The following is an 11,742-nucleotide window of genomic DNA, read 5'->3' as shown; positions in this document are numbered from 1 at the left end:
TATAAGAACAGATAGCAAGAAGCCTGCCATGGCCATATAGTTTATAAGTAATACAAGTTTCTGTGTGTTTACTTTGTTGGGTCTGAGCAGCTGTGGGACTGGTAGGTGAGAGAGATTTGTCCTGACTGTGCGCTAGGCAGGACCAGGAAAACTCTAGCTACAGGAACCTTCCTGCAGGAGCCCTGCCTGCTGGCTGGCAACTGGGGCCAAGTTGGGTGGATCTTCCTCCGGAATGGCTGGTGCCCAGAGATGGGGCCTAGGTGCAGGCCTCCCTGGGTATGAACCCAGTCACTCACCTCTGGGCTGGATGGGAGCCTACTTATCCTTATTTTATAATTTAAAAAGATAGTCAATTTAAGTGCCAAGAATAAAGCTTTAGAAAAACCTATTAAAATGAATTATAGCTGCTCGCTGGAGTCCGCACGGTGGTGGTGGCGGCGGCGGCTCGGGGGCATGGCAGGTCCAGCAGGTGTGAGGCAGCAGCGGTGGCCCGAGCCCAGCCCGGCCTGACCCCGGCCTCGCTCCGGCCCGGCCTGGTTGGGAGCCTCCGGAGGGAGTGGCGCAGGCCGGGCCATGACAGACTTTAAATTGGGCATCATGCGGCTCGGCCAGGTGGCCAGGAAGACCAAATACACACTGAGCAAGACATACCACTGGTGGAGAGCTACTCCTCTGAGGCTCGAATGGAAGTAGATGCTGATGGAAATGGTGCTAAGATATTTGCATAGGCCTTCAACAAAAACCGAGGAAGGGGCTCGGGCAGGCTTCTGCATGAGCTGCTATGGGAACCACACAGGGGAGGTGTGGCTCCCGGGTTTCAGGTGGTACATCTCAATGCTGTGACTGTGGACAATGGCCTGGACAACCTGCAGTTGGTACCATGGGGCTGGCGACCCAAAGCTGAAGAGACCTCCAGCAAACAAAGGGAACAAAGCTTATACTGGCTTGCTATCCAGCAGCTTCCCATGAACCCTATAGAAGAACAGTTCCCTGTCCTGAATGTGACCCTGTACTATAATGCCAATGGAGATGTGGTGGAAGAGGAAGAGAATTCCTGTACCTACTATGAGTGTCATTACCTTCCTTGTACAGTGATTCAGAAGCAGCTTTGGGAGTTCAACATCTGTGGGCATTGCCAGGTGGCACGATACTGTGGCTCTCAGTGCCAGCAAAAGGACTGGCCTGCCCACAAGAAGCACTGTCGGGAGAGGAAGCGTCCCTTCCAGCATGAGCTTGAGCCAGAGCGATGACGGGCTGAAGAGCTGCCACTGTTGCAGGTTCAAGGTTTCTAGCTCGTCATGAGCACAGTGGAAGACAGACTGGAGGTGCCAAAGAAGCCAGCAATGGATCCAGAGCAGCTGCCATAAGACCTCACAGCAATATGAAGCCTGTGGGAACAGTGCCCCTCCAGTGTTCACCCCCAGCAGAGACAACGGGGAGGCTCCCTAGGACCTTTCTCATTATTTATATGTTAATATGTTTGTAAACTCATGTACAGTTTTTTGGGGGGGGAGGTGAGGGGAGGGTTAGAAACTTCAAATAGAATCATTTGTTGTACTCCTCAAATGGTAAACAGTCGACACTCGGCTAGAAACTGTCATGTAGTCCAGCTTCTCTCCTGGGCAGTGGAGATCCCACTGAGAGGCTTGCACAGAGTCATGTCTAAACAGGCAGAGTAAAGGGGTAGAATAAAAAAAAAAAGAATTATAGAGAAATTCAGACTCAGAAGAATTTAAGAGTGAAATTATTTCTTGATTGGATTATAAGGTTACAGAAAGAAAGCCTGTTTTCAAACAATCAAACTTAATTTATCCAGTAACCATACAGCAGCTACCTGATCAAGGTGTGTACAAACTAATTGGACTCCAGTTGAAACATTAGATTTAAGAAGGTTTAAAGAAGCAATAGTATCTTATGGCATGCATTCCCCATTTGTAAAGCAAATGTTAAACTCCTGGTCAACTTGTAATAGGATTATCCCTCAAGACTGGAAAGAATTAGTAACCGCTCTCCTGGAACCCAGAGCACAGTTGCACTGGCCGCATGTGTTTCAGAGATGAGGCTAAGACCATAGAAAGTCAATGGAGGGCTAGAGGTGTGGAAATCTCCCAGGATCAGCTTCTTGGATAAGGCCAATATGCCGAAATACAAAGACAATGTTTATATGATAACCAAACTTTAATTCTATGTTGAATGCCAGCCATGAATGTGTGGGGCAGAATTGAGGAAACAGGAAAGAAAATTGAGTCATTCACAAAAGTTATACAGGGCCAGAAAGAATCCTTCATGAATTTCTCACAAAGACTGTCTTCAGCAGTAAATAGAACGGTCCCAAATTCAGAAGCCAACCAGAAAATAATCAAATCTTTGGCCTCTGAGAACACGAATACAGCATGCAAGAGAATAATCAGGCTGTTAAAGGCAAGATCTGCACCCTTGGAGGACTGGATCAGGGACACAATGTTGAGTCTCATGACCATGATGATATGTGGATAGAAGCAATTTCAAAAGGTATGAGGAATGCCAGATGTTTTGGATGTGGATAGCAAGGACATTTGAAAAGGGACTGTAAACAGGGCATTCCTAGAAACAATGTTTCTTCAAGAAGTAATGGCAACAGAATGCCCCTTCCTTCTGGAGTATGCAGAAGGTGTGGTAAGGGTAAACACTGGACCAATAAATGTAGATCAACAAGGGACAGAAAAGGTAATCCTTTGCCTCTGTCCTTGGGAAACTCCCAGAAGGGCCGCAGGCAGGCCCCCACATCAAATTCAGTTCAGACCTTTCCTGTCGTCATAGAAGAAACATCTACTCAGAGCAATTAAATAACCAAATGCCTATTGGAATAAACCAGGCTGCTGGGGTGATAGAACAGCTGAGACAGAGAAAATAAAAATATTCAGGAAAATCTATAAAGCAAATTTTTGGCAAACTTCTGTAAATGAACAAACACCAAAAATTAACAATACAAATAAATGATGTTTTGTTATCCGGCTTAGTAGACACAGATTCAGACATGACCATAATTGCACCAGAATTTTGGCATCCAACTTGGCCTCTTTAGGCCAGTGTCTCTGAGTTGGAGTGCATTTCTGGGATACTAGGGTTCCTGCAGCACTTCCTGGAGCACACAGCTGAGGCAGGAAGGTGCAGGACCCAGGGGAAGATTGCTAATGAACAAAATAAGCTAAAGCACAGTTGTCTGCCTTCCTACAAGTCCTGGGTTTATAGGTCCACAGCTGCAAAAAGAAATCTGAGAAAAACTTTCCTATCAGAGTAAGGACCTTTCTGGGAAAACAGTAAAGCTGAACTATGTCTGAAGCAGTTGTGCTGCTAAGTCAGAATGCTGTCTGCGGAAAAAGCCCAGCCAGGGCAGAACAGAACTATCCAGGAGTAAAGCTTTCTTTTCTGTCAGAGAAAGCATCTTTTTGAGAAAAGCTTTGTTTCCACTGACTCCTGGTGATATAAGGGAGTGTAGCCCTAAGGGGTGATTGCCTCTGGCATAAGCTCTGTCCTTGGGCACCCAGACAAGCAAATGCAACCCACTGGGGGACTGGGCCAGGTGAAGGCCTGATGAGGCAAAACACCTGTCCTAATGGGAGTTTAGAAATGGCAAAAACTTCCCTTTTTAGATTTTCAGTCTGTAAGCAAACCACACAGACCCTGAAAACAGAAACAGACAAAAAGCCCCTACCTTCAGTAGCAGGGAAAGCTGCCACTGTAGTGTCAAAAACTTTTTGGAGCAGAGGGGATAAACTGAGACCAAACTGGGAACTGACTCTCTGAAGAAATGGAGAAGGGACAGGTTTCCCCCCCCCAGAAAGTCCATAACCTGACAAAGCTGCTAGAGTATGAGGCAGATTTGCAGGGGGGGAAGGGGAGCGGGGCGGGGGGAGGACCCCCTACCTCCAAAGGCAGCTAGCAGAGGAACAGAGCAGCCTGAGATATCTGAAGCTCTGCATCTGGGGGGAAAGGAACAAGCAAAATGAGAATAAAATCAGTGGGAGAAAATCTCTCTGAAGGAGCTATGGATAAGCTGTTGTAAATGTTTTTGTTTTTCACTGACTGGCTAAGGCAAACACAAGCCCCGAGGAAAGTTGCTATCAGAAATTGCCCACCTCAATTCGCACTAACGAGGCAGGTGCACTTCTGATCTGGGGCCAGTGTCTGATGAAGGAGAAACACCTGTTAAAGCCAGCTGAAGAGAGAATAGAAATCTCCCAATGTCCCATAATTGAAAACTCAAGCTTAGTTCAAGCCTCCCAGGCAAGAATTTCAAAGCAAGCCCAGTAAAAGTGTTATGCCCAGATCATGACCCCAAAGAGACCACCGAAGACTTTGGATGTCCAGAATGCAACAGCAAAGTTTATTCTGTAGATACAAGTCTAGACAGGGAACTCATTCCTACACCCAATACAGTGAGGCAGGGAGGAGTTGCTCTTTCTTTGTGAGGCTAGCTTTTTAAAGGCAAAAACCACAAGCCCTTCAGGGGGGTTGGGGAGGTTGGGGGTTTTGCACCGGTGCAACTCGGATTGGCTTATTTTTATCTCTGTTCTCTTTTAATTGGGTGAGGGTATGTAACCTTTGAATTTACTGGTTGGGGTTTACAATATCATTTGGGGGGGCAGTCCAGCACAAGTCCCAGGCTTTGTCCTTGAGCTGCGATGGGGGCTGGCTGGCCTAGTATGTACTGACTGTGGGGGCTGGCTCAGTGGTCCAGGCTCTGTCCTTGAACTGCCATGGGGACTGGCTGGCCTAGCATGTACTGAGTGTGGGGGCTGGCTCAGTGGTCTAGGCTCTGTCCTTGACTCATACACATAACTCTAAATTGGTGAGGGTTCCCAGACAGTAAACATCTGGCTGAACTTTGAGCAGTCAGAGTACATGCAGAAAGGGAGCTACTGCAAGGACTATGTCTTTTGTTCATGGCCCTCCCAGAGACAGCTTGCTCAGTCTCAGGAAACTGAAATTGAGGCCTGATCTCTGAGAGAAGACTGAGCAGCCTGTTATGGCATCTGCTTGGTCTTTTCAAAAGAACTTAGAAGTTGACTCTCAGACCCAAAAAGAACTATGGGAAATGGAGTCCATAAGCTAGCTCTTAACAGTGAGCTGATGAAGAGAAATGCATTTTGGGAAATGTAGTTTTTCATCTAAAGATGGCGATACTGTCCAAAAACTTTTCAGCTAAGAATGAAGTTTCTTCTCAAAGCAATGCTAGAAAGCTTAATCTTACCTCTTGAGCTCAGATCAGACAAATCTACCTATAAGAGCAAATAAGCCACTTTAAAATCTTTAAAACATGGGAAAACAGTTTATACACTGAACGTTGTTTTAGATATGAAGAAACTTAATGTTGAAATTAAAAAAGTTCTTTGCCTTTTGAACAAACTGCCTGCAATGAGTAATTCCTTTGCAAATCTAATGAGACAAGGAAACAGGCATTCAAAAAAGAAATGACTGCTTTATAGATGGAAAACAAACTTCAGAAAAATCTGTCTTACAAAAGAGTTGCTTCACTTGAAAGTTCCTTAGAAGAAATCAATGCTAAATATCACAGCTGCTAATAATAACACCAGGAGTTAAAGCTAATGAAGTGAAAATACTAAATCCTGAAAATGCTTTTTCTCAGAGTAAGCTAATGAAGAATATGTTTCATGAAAGAACATCTATGTTCTTGACTCCTTTGAATAGTAACAGTTTTGGTAAAAATATTGGAACTACAAATTCAAGATGCTATTCACAAAAGAAAGCTGCCATGCTTTGTGGGCCATATTAGAGCTCACTCCAACCTTCCTGGTCCTTTAGCTGAGGGTTATGCAATGGCTGATAAGTTAACAAAGATAGTAGCATTATTCCAAGTGGAAATGGCTCAACAGTCACATGCTCTTCATCAAAACAGCAAAAGCTTAAGAAAGCAATTCAATCTTACCAAAGAAGCAGCTCATCAAATAGTTAAACAATGTGGGGTATGTCCAAAATATTTTCTTGTCCCTCACTTAGGGGTAAACCCTCAAGGTCTTCTTCCTAATCATCTATGGCAAATGGATGTTACTCATATTGCAGAATTTGGCAAATTAAAATATGTACACGTGACCATTGACACTTATTCAGGATTTTTAATGGCTAGTGCACAACCTGGGGAAGCTACAAAACATGTAATTATGCACTGCTTGAAGTGTCTTTCATATATGGGTATACCAAAAATTATTAAAACTGATAATGGTTCTGGATACAGTAGTAAGGCATTTCAACAATTTTGTACCCAATGGGAAATCGTACATAAAACAGTTATTCCTTATAATCCTCAGGGACAAGGTATTGTAGAAAGGGCTCACAGCAGTCTTAAAATACAACTTCAAAAAATAAAAATAATAAAGGAAGAAATTTACCCTCAATCGCCACATAGTACATTAAATCATGCTCTTTTTGTACTGAACTTTTTGAATATGGATGTCCGTGAGCAGTCTGCCACAGATAGATTTTGGCACAGTGGCACTCAAGTGACTTTTGCTCAAGTGAAATGGAAAGATCCCTGCTCCAGATTGTAGAAGGGTCCCGATCCTGTGTTAATATGGGGTGGAGGACATGTTTGTGCTTTTTCACAAGAGGAGAATGAAGCTCGGTGGTTACCTGAGCATCTGGTAAGGAAAGTGGAACTAAGAAAGGTCAGCTCCAATGACGTTCCTATAAAGGAACCAGAATGAAAGTGGCTCAATTAGTGTTTCTGAGGTTTTGTCACTGGTTAATGCAAACAGTGAGGAAATAGAGTTCAGAGCTGTGCCGCTTTTGGCTTTACTAGCTCCTTTAGAAAAATACTTTATATCACCTAATAGCTGTGCAGTATTGGCGAAGAGCTTTACAGCAGCTAAATATGGTAATTTCACACTCAGCGTGAAGTGTAGTTTTTCAGTAGAACAAGCCAAAAGTACTGCTGTAATAGAAACGTTTGTCCTGAAGCACTTAGGGGAACTATTATGAATTTGGGTGAAGGGACAGCATCTAGTTAAAAACCATTTACTGCTGACAGTGCATCTCTGCTGGTCAGGAACGGCTGAGAGAACTCGGCAACTTTGGGGTGTGGTTTCGTTCTGGGAAGGTTACAGTCCCCTAGCAACAAGTATCACAACTCTATAACAACAACACTCACTAAATCCCAGTGTTGTATAGCAAAGCTGACTATAAACTTTAGAAATGATGTACGTACTTCCTGTCTAGTTAAGAGAATATTTCTAATAGAGATAGTGATAATAATTAAGAGTAAGAAGTAGAAAAAGATGAAAATAAGATATGTGAGTTTGTAGAAATTATTCTGTCTTGTTAGATCTGAGTTAAGAAATCTTTAGGTGTTTGCTAAGTTAAATATATGCTAATGGTAGCCCTATATAAGTTTGAAAAATAGATTTATAGAGTTCCTTTAAAAATATAAGCTTGCTGGGGCTGGAGAGATGGCTCAGAGGTTAAGAGCATTGACTGTTCTTCCAGAGGTCCTGAGTTCAATTCCCAGCACCACATGGTGGCTCACAACCATCTATAAAGAGATTTGGTGCCCTCTTCTGGCCTGCAATCATACAAGCAGACAGAACACTGTATACATAACCTTTTAAAAAAAATATAAGCTTGCAAGAAGCATCTAAGGTAGTCTTAAGACATGTAATAAGCTTGTAAGAAGTAAAGATGCTAGTTGTAAATGTAAGTTTAAATAAGAAATAAGAAGATGGAATGAATATAAGAAGTATATAAGAAGTAATAAGAAATATATTTGCTAAAGTAGTTCTATAGTTTCCTTAAGGAGGATAAATAAGTAGATGTTAATATGTTATATGTGAGTTTGTAAAAAAAAGTGTAAATGTTGAATGTGAGTCTAAATGCTTTGCAAGATATGTTATATGTGAGTTTGTAACAAAATGTAAATGTTAAGTGTGAGTCTATGCTTAATGTATATGGTGAAAGAACCTGAAACATAGAAGGAAGTGTCCTAGCAGACTGCAAAGCAGGCAGTCTGAATGGTTTCAAAAGTTCCAGAAGCCGCTAAGAAGCTAAGAATGGCGGACGCCAGAACCACAACAAGGCATCCGCAGCTGAGATCTGTGGAAAATCAACGCAACACAGAAAAACCTGAGCTAACATCAAAAACTGTGTGGTTTAGAATACTACTGTACCTAAAAAGGTCTCTGGCTTGAGAATAAAAGTTGCAGAGACACTTGTTTGAACTAAAATTGTTAACTGCAAAAAGTTTTGGTTGTAAAACAGCTCTTCATATTTGGAAGTGAAAGCCTGATACCAGAATTTAATTTTTTTTTTTTTTTTGGTTTTTCGAGACAGGGTTTCTCTGTGTAGCTTTGCGCCTTTCCTGGAACTCACAGCACAGGCTGGCCTTGAACTCACAGAGATCCGCCTGGCTCTGCCTCCCGAGTGCTGGGATTAAAGGCTGGGCGGTGGTGGTGCAGCACTGCTGACAGTGCATCTCTGCCGTTTCGGACCTGTCAGCAATGCTGCGCCACCACCGCCCAGCAATTTTTGAACTTTTTGAACCTAAAATAATGAGATAAAACTACAAAAGATTTTTGTTATGGATTTCTTCATATTTGGAAGGTGCGTACCAGAATTTATTATTTGAATTTTGGGACTTATGAAATGAAATGAACAACAGTGATTTCATTGCAATGGGACAATTTTGAATTTACTTATGGTAATGACCTAGGAACTGCTTAAATGAAGAAATTTATTGTTTCTACCTAGAATCAAGATGCAGTTTTGTGTATGCATATATGCTTTATTAACTGGTGATTCATGAATTGTTTTATGGAACTGTTTACGTAAAAATGGAATTACTTATGGAACTGGTTTTGTGTTACAAATGGAACTGTTTAAATGGAAAAGTTTGTGTTTTCTAATTAGGTTTGAGATTTTGTTTAAAAAATTATAAAGAAAGGGGAGAAGTAATATTCCTTAGTGTACTTAATTTAAAAAATATTTTCTTGTTTGAGTGGATTAATGTCATGTTTTGTTAGTAAGAAATGCAAATGGAGCCAGGCAGTGGTGGCACACGCCTTTAATCCCAGCACTCAGGAGGCAGAAACAGGCGGATCTCTGTGAGTTCGAGGCCAGCCTGGTCTACAAAGTGAGTTCCAGGAAAGGCACAAAGCTACACAGAGAAACCCTGTCTTGAAAAACAAAAAAGAAAAAAAAATCTTAAAAAATTAAACTTTTGGGGCTGGAGAGATGGCTCAGAGGTTAAGAGCACTGACTGCTCTTCCAGAGGTCCTGAGTTCAATTCCCAGCAACTACATGGTGGCTCACAACCATCTGTAATGAGATCTGGTGCCCTCTTCTGGCCTGCAGACACACATGCAGGCAGAACATTGTATACATAGTAAATAAGGAAATCTTTAAAACAAAACAAAACAAACAAACAAACAAAAAAGCCGGGCGGTAGTGGTGCACGCCTTTAATCCCAGCACTTGGGAGGCAGAGCCAGGCAGATCTCTGTGAGTTGGAGGCCAGCCTGGTCTACAGAGTGAGTTCCAGGAAAGGTGCAAAGCTACACAGAGAAACTCTGTCTTGAAAAATCAAAAAAAAAAAAAAAAAAAAAAGAAAAGAAAAGAGAAATGCAAATGGGGTATACTAAGAGACTACTTTTAAAGTGTAAAGAGTTTTATTAACAAACTGCTTTTGTGGCTGGAGAGATGGCTCAGAGGTTAAGAGCACAGACTGCTCTTCCAGAGGTCCTGAGTTCAATTCCCAGCAACTACATGGTGGCTCACAACCGTCTGTAATGAGATCTGGTGCCCTCTTCTGGCCTGCAGTCATACATGCTGTATACATAATAAATAAATCTTTAAAAAAAAAAAAAGAAAGAAAAGAAACTGCTTTTGGATCTTTTGCTAAAAGTTTTCAAAAAATGTTAATGGTTAGATTGAGAATATTGCTTTTCAATATGGGTTTATAGGAATTGTGTAAGTTTGGGTTCCTCTAACTAGGTTTGAGATTGTTTTTAAAAAATTATAAAGAAAAGGAGGAGTTATGAGTGAATTAAGATTGAATGTATGTTTGCAGAAATTATGTTTAACCTATTGATATTAATGCACCCTGGTTTTGTGGAGTTAAGGAAATATTTAAGTTTGATGTGAATACATCAGAAGTTTTTCCTATGTTCTGTTAGCAAGAAAATTCAAATGATTAAGAGTTAAAGTTGTAAGACTGAGAAAATTGTTAACTATATATAGCACCATATATGTTAATTAAAATGGTTCTGTTAAGAGTTTGCTTTCAGTTGTAAGATTGGGAGAATTGTGACTATGTATATCAATATTTATGTTAACCTGTTAATGGTAATGATGAAGCTAAGGGATTCTTTAAGTTTGCAATTTCATTAAGTTTTTGGTTTAGAAAGGGCTTGAGGCAGCTAAGACTGCTGTAGTCACCTTGGACCTAATCCAAAAAGGAAATGCCATCTTTATCATCCTCTACTCCATACTGGGAGGTGTAACAGCTATGGAGATTGCTGTGAGCTCTTAATAACAAGTTATTTTTATATATTAAGAAAGGGGGACCTGTGGGAGCCCATTTTCAGGTTCCTAGTGGCTTTACCCAGCAGGTCTACATAGGGAGGATGATTAGGACCACGGGCCTAAGTGCAGGTGTCTGGGATGGTCTGCACTTGGCTGTGCTGGGGGGGGTGTCTTTTGCTCCACCCCTTGGCGTCTCTATAAATACCCTGGGGCAGAGACAGTCAGAGCCCGTTGGAAGAGGTTCCAGCCCCTCTCGAGGCTATCCTTTATTTTCTTTCTGTTTATCTCCACAATCTAAATCCTTCTATCTAATATTTCCTGCTGCTCCCACTCAAGAAAACTCTGGGGAACTGTGGGGTTGGTGGGTAAATGCCCCGCATAAGACATAATGGTACACACCTATAATCCTAGCATTTAAGTTGATCACACACACAAAAAAAGGATCACAAAAATCCCCCCTCAAAAAAAAATAGCATAATAAATTTAGTACTTTTGGCCTGGGGATGTGGCTCAGTAATTAAGCATATGCCTGGTATGTGAGAGGTCTGTCTTGGTCAGTGTTCCATTACTATGAAGAGACACTATGATCACAGAAAATCTTATAAAGGAAAACATTTAATTGGAGCTGGCTTAGAGTTCTAGAGGTTTAGTCCATTATCTTGAAGGCAAATGAGCATGGTAGCATGGAGTCAGACAGGCAGCTAAGAGTTCTATATCAGGATCTGAAGGAAGCAGGAAGAGAGAGCCACTGGTCCTGGCTTGGGCCCTTGAAACCTCAAAGCCTACCCTCAGTGACACACTTTCTCCAACAAAGCCACACCTCCTAACTCTCTCAAGTAGCATCACTCCCTGGTGACTACTCATTCAAATACACGAGCCTATGGAGGCCATTCTTTTGCAAACTACCATAAAGCCTTAGATTTTTTTTTAATTTAAAAGTTTTTTTTTCCATTTTACATACCAACCACAATTCCCCCTCCCTCCCCTCCTCCTGCTCATCCCCTACCTTTCCTTCACCCCCCATCCCCATCCACTCCTCTGAGAGGATAAGGCCTCCCATGGAGAGTCAACAAAGTCTGGCATATCAACCAGAAAGACAAACATGGTATGTACTCACTCCTAAGTGGGTATTATACATAAAGCAAAGGGTAACTAGGCTATAATCCACAACCTCAGAGAGGCTAGGTAACAAGGAGGACCCCAAGAGAGACATGCATGGATCCCCCTAAGA

At 42.0% G+C, this 11,742-nt stretch overlaps 1 pseudogene; it reads left to right on the top strand.

Moving 5' to 3' along the window:
* The first annotated feature begins 573 nt into the window (after nucleotides 1-573).
* LOC131899832 (zinc finger MYND domain-containing protein 19-like) lies at nucleotides 574-1,444 on the top strand (annotated as a pseudogene).
* The last annotated feature ends 10,298 nt before the right edge of the window (nucleotides 1,445-11,742 follow it).

The sequence above is a fragment of the Peromyscus eremicus genome, chromosome X (assembly GCF_949786415.1).
Source record: "Peromyscus eremicus chromosome X, PerEre_H2_v1, whole genome shotgun sequence".
Classification (NCBI taxonomy): domain Eukaryota; kingdom Metazoa; phylum Chordata; class Mammalia; order Rodentia; family Cricetidae; genus Peromyscus; species Peromyscus eremicus.
This window is presented reverse-complemented; position numbering and strand designations above follow the sequence as displayed.